Source organism: Megascapheus bottae, chromosome 5 (assembly GCF_031878675.1).
Source record: "Megascapheus bottae isolate mThoBot1 chromosome 5, mThoBot2.hap1, whole genome shotgun sequence".
In the NCBI taxonomy this organism is placed as follows: Eukaryota; Metazoa; Chordata; class Mammalia; order Rodentia; family Geomyidae; genus Megascapheus; species Megascapheus bottae.
Genome location: NC_143513.1, coordinates 25005334 through 25011391, shown reverse-complemented (window position 1 = coordinate 25011391; position 6058 = coordinate 25005334).

The following is a 6058-nucleotide window of genomic DNA, read 5'->3' as shown; positions in this document are numbered from 1 at the left end:
GTAAATTAGAATCTTTAGCCTCTAATCTTCTTATATGCAAAGTAGGAATAAATCTACTCACTTCTCTGGGTGGTTAACAAGAATAAAGTATTATGTATTCTACATAATAGACACTCTATAAATGGCTGTTTCTTCTTGACTAAATTTTTTCACTGGCAGTATGGAAAAACTATGCGAACAAATCACTCAATTGACCAATTCCAAATGTTTTGGGAAGGAAGGGTAGAAATCTGGAAGAACATTGTCAGTATTGTTGGTTCAGGTTAGTTCCCTTCCCCAACCTAATGCTAAATTTTATTTGTAGAATAGTTGATATACTCCAACATATTCTGAGTTTAACTATTTTCAGGGACATGATGACTAAATCGAATCAAGCAGAAACTCTTGAAATATGATGCAAGAAATCTCTTTATCCTTCACCAAAATTGCATTTCCTATGGTTAAGGAGGAAGTGTTCTCAGCTAAGCACTTATATATATGCTACAAGAAAAACATTACAAGAAAAATAAATCTTTAGAAGATTATACCTGAGTGAACAATCCAGAGAATATGTTTAACAGGTGCTGCTCCATTGATTCCTGGAATCTCAGTGTATAATCTGCATCTCCGAGTCACATTTGAAGGAGGAAAACAACAGATGTGTCATGGCTCTGCTGGTTCAGAAAACACAACACTGTTTCCTTTTGTAATTTGTTCTTCTTTTATTAACGTAATAGTATACTTCAGTTTAAGGCTGAATTTTTAAATTACAAAGGCTTCATCCAGTTATAAATACTATTTTGTTGGTACTGATCTTTCAACTCAGACCCTTGCTCTTGCTCAGCTTTGCTTCCTTAACTGAGACTCTACTACTTGAGCCACTTTGCCAGTTGGACATTTTCTTGTTTAATTGGAGATGAAATCCCATGCACTTTTCTACCTGGCCAGGCTTGGCACCACCATCCTCTAGATCTCATCCTCTACAGGTAGATCCTCTCAGGATCTACAGGTATGATCCACTGGAGCCTGGCTACTAATTAATTATTGTTATTCTGTTACTGGGATTTGAACTCAGAGCCTCTTGCTCTCATTCAATTTACTCGCTCAGCTTTGTTTGTTCAGCTCCTACTTGAGCCATGCCTCTTTCTAGCTAGGATTTTGACAGGTTAATTCAAGACTCTCACGGGTATTTTTTTTTTTTATCCAGGCTGGCTTGATCTGACTTCCTCCAGGTTTTCTCCTGAAAAGTATGAAACCTGCTAATAATTATTTTCTAGTACCTCCAAGTTAACCATCAATGCAATGTAACAGTAAATACAGAAGACAAAAAAACTTCGCCTCATAGTATTTACATTGTTGTGCAGAATTGTGCTATGTTCAGGTACTAATTAAGTTAGCTTCAATAATTTTTAAAGGATGAATTCCATGGTGAATAAAGTGTTTAGGGGGCGATTGCAGGGTTTAAAGGTAAGACTAGAAAGAAAACAGTAAAGATGAGAGTAGAAAATAATGGCAGGGGGCACAGGAAACTAATAGATTAAGGAAACAATGAATATAATCGGAAAACATGTAGGATGGACGAAGATGGGGAGAAAATGGAACCTGAGTTGAAGCCTCAGGACCAGAAAATGGAAATGATGAAGTTGTGAATATAAATGATCCAAAGAGGTTCAAATGATAATTTCTCGACTTTACAGAAGCTTACAAATGATAGGATTAGGGCTTGGTGCCAATGGCTAACACTGGCAATCCTAGCAAGAAGCTAAGAGATCTGCCAGCCTAGTTAGAAAAATCCATGAGAAGGTCATGTACTTAGTGGTGAAGCCAGAATTTAAGGCCAACTAATCAGACTCCACATGCTTTTGTCTACTCTTCCTAGTCATAGAGTTGCTGGCTGTGACTTCTATATGACTAGACTCAATAGAAATTCAGGGACTGAGTATACTGGTCATATGAGCCTGAGGTTCTTGAGATTCTTGATTTTAGAATTTTGGTATGATGAGTACAACAGTGACTTGAGGGATAAAAGTGTGGAAATAAAGACTTTCCTTGCCTTAAAAAATAAAAAGTCTATCAGACTCTTTATCAACAATTAACCATTTAAAAAAGCGGCTGTGTGGCTCAAGTGGTAGAGCATCAGCTTTGAGAGAAAAAGCAAAAGGAAAGTGCCCAGTTCCTGAGTTAGAACCCCATTATTGGTGTGCATGCGCATACATTCATGCATGAACACACACACAAAAGTGTATTCACAGACAAATTGTGTTTTCAATTTCCCCCTAAGCTTACTATGTATAGTTGTCTTCTCTCTAGATTCTGCTAAGCACACAATCACAGGGCATAAAACCAGGGCCCACAATGTGCTGCTGAGGAGTAGAGGGGCTGGTTACTCTGATTGAATTCATTTTCCACTCATATTTTCAACTTATGATAGATGTATCAGATGCAATTCCATTGAAAGTTGAGGAGTGTCTTATCTTCTGAAGTACAGGAAGGGCAACAGGCTTTTACTGGTGTTCTGCCTATGGTGAGCAGGAGATATGGGGCAGTCTGGGTAACTGCCATACTTACTCTTCTGTGTTGCAAGATCTCAAAACACTGGACATCATAACCCAGGATATGATAAGGACATTTGCACAGACATGTTCATTGTTGCCCTATTCACAATAGCCAAGCGACAGAAAGAACCAGATGCCCTACTATAGATGAGCGAATACAAAAAAATGTGGGACATATCTACAATAGGATTCTACATAGCCACCAGACAAGATAAAATAATGGCATTCTCTGGGAAGTGTATGGAACTAGAGGGAATCATGTTGAGTAAGATAAGCCAAGACCAAAGGAACAAAAAGCACATAGTCTCCTTGATATGTGACTTTTAGCTACAAGAGCAATGACTCAATACTCAGGTACTCAAAGTCATTGACATGAACTTGGAGATATATCTATATAGACATAAAAGTCCATGATGGGATATATATTCTGTAGACATTGATATATAGATCGATATGTATCTATGACATACAAAGACTCAACTTAATTTTAATTATATTCTTAAATTTGTGTGACAGTGATTGCATATAGTTTCTCTTCTTGAATACTTGTTTGTTAAACATGACACTTGAAATATGATGTAAAAAATCAGTGTTAATAAAGTCTTTAAAAGCAAAGCAAAATACTGGGTAAGCATTGCAAAAGCAAAAATAGAGATAAGTAAGTATTGGGAATTATTTTCCAATTAACATGTTGCAAACATTTCTATATCAATAAACATAGAAAATATGCTTCTAAAGATAGCCCGGTATAAATTATCATGCATGATTTAGTAAGTCCAATATTGTTAATCATTATTTTCAGTTTTTCTGAAATGATACATCCCAGGACAATTGATATTCATATGATTTGGTAATACTGTTCATTTCCTATAATTAGGTGGACTTTTTAAAACACTGCTTGATGTTAAGAAAATGTGACACACACACACACACACACACACACAGTGCAGTTGTATTCACTCATTAGCAGTCCCACTCTTGGGATGCCAATTGTGTTAATTAGAATACAAAATGGTAGTTACTTTGAAGGATGTCTAATAAAATAATGATGTGCATCTTCTATGACATAAAAATTCCTCTATTAGCTCATGTGTTACCAAAAAATGTTCATATCAATAGAAAAGAAGGCAATCAACCAGTGTTTACTAGCAAAAGAAGAAATTAATCCAACATTTTGGTTAGACTGGTTGAATTAGATACATGTATATCAAAATAGACACACTTCAAAAAAAGTCAGTTTTAGAATAACATAGGGTCATGTCTACATTACATACATACTACAAAACATAGTCTACATTGAACATAGGTGGGACGAGTAGAAAATGTGCCAAAGGTTTTGGAAGAAGAAAGAGAAATAGGATCAATAATCTAACATGAATTTCTAAAACCTTTAAGTGTGATGCAGGCAGGAGATTTGAAGGAGGGGAATGGTGCAGTCACATCATCAGAGTCCTTGGATACAGTAGATGGGCAGGCTCCTTTAAGCTGAAAGGATATGTTACAGAAAGTTGGGAAGCACAGTGGACCTTGGAGATTATTTGGATCTGTCGACAGATAGTATTTGAAGCCAAGGTGTATATCCTCAGCAGAAAGCAGGGCAGAAATCAGTTTGGTGGTGCACCTAAGCCAAGGGCTTTGCTTATTATAAAGGGAGACTGAACAGAAGGCTGAGGAAGGGTAGCGTGGTTTGGAGATAAGTGGTAGTGCTCCAAGCCTGCTTCCATGCCATCTGATTTTGGTAAAATCTCCTGAGGTTGTTAGGACCAGAAGTCAGGTATTAACTTTGTTCCAGAAGGGGGGAAAAATGAAAATTCCTTATTGTAAGTCTTGATTTTGATTTATGATGGAGTCAGGTCCTGAGGCTCTACATCTCAGGTTCTTTTAGAGACACCATGTTGCCTTTACACTGCATGGAACAGGTGGGATTGGCTTCCAAAGCTCATGGATCAGGAAGTTGTTAAAATTCCCTTAACATTCTTGTTTGCTAGGCAATGTATGATGATGCCTTGTGAGCTGAAGGAATCCACACTGATGGATAAAGCATTCCCATAAGCTGTTGATTTTTTTTTCTTTTTTAACTGGGGCTTGAACTCAGGACTTCGTATTTTTATTTGGCTTTCCCTTTTCTGCTCAAGGCTAGTGCTCAGACACTTGAACCAGAGCTCCTATTTCCAGCCTTCCTGACAAATTGGAAATAAGAGTTTATTAAATTTGTCTGCCCGAGTTGGTTTTGAGCTGTGGTTCTCAGAGCTCAGCCTCCCGAGTAACTAGGAGTACAGGTGTTAGCCATGGGCACTTAGCTAAGCTGTTGGGTTTTAAAGCACATTATTTACTTTTTTACTTTATGCCAAAAAATTCTTTCTGAGCCCAGTCCATAGATTCACAATGACATCATGGAATAGGAACCAGTATAAGCTCATTTTAATGACTACTAAATGGATGCTTTAAAATATAATTTTCCCAAAGTTACACTATTAGAAAGCGATGTATTGAGATTTAAGCAGGAGACTCTCTGGGCTGCACACTTGGCCTTCTATCTATCTAAAATAGAGCCTAGCCTAAATAAAGCCAGTTATATCTCGACCTTCATACTTTCCAAATGAAGTTGCTGAGGCTTACTTATTCACACTGTAAGCTAGGAGAATGGACCTGGTGAATATTACATGAATGAAGGGCAGGGAATCATTCCTGAGGAAAAGTACTGCTTTGGAACAGAACAAAACTTCAGTAATTGGAGGATTTGGATGTGAGGCATAGTTCTACATAGTGCAAAAGAGTAAATGTGTACTTCTAGATTCTCCTGACTTTACAATACCCCTCCCCAAATAACCAGAGTATTGCTTGCACAAGAGATATATGTCATTAAGCTTGATGTGTCTTCAGTGAGCTATGTACAGTGCTGTTAGGAGCTGGGGTAGTGAGCAAAGCAGGCCCAACTTTGGCTCTCATGAGGCTGATACTTTAGAGAATGTTATACTAGAGTTGGTCCTATAGTTATGATGCTGGGACCTGTGGAGTCCTTGGATATTGACGGTGGGAATACGGAGTAGAAAATTCTGTGTAGCCTCCAAGAATATGAACCACCTGTATAATGCTGAAATTTGTGTGCCCTTTTTTGTTAAAGCATTCATATTTAATTTTAGGTATCCAAACCCCTTGAATAAAGCAGTGCAGTTTTCTTTAGTTGTAAGTTTTGGTTATTCTAAAGCATTACTTTATTTGAATTACTTGGAAGACATATATGCGTGTGTGTGTGTGAGTGTGTGTGTGTATTTATATTATTTTTACTGAGTCCCTTAGCAAAATTTTGCCCCAAATTTACTTGTCATCAGACTGTGTTGCTGCTGATCAAGAATTTTACTTTGAGAACCACTACTGATCTAAATTGAACACACTGATTTCATTTCCCTTGCTAGGGACTGAGCACACAAAGCGATTCTGGTAGTGTGAGTACTCACTTGAGGGAGAATCCCAGGGAAGTTTTTCTTGTGGCTAACTGGGACACACAGGAGACAAAGGCAGTG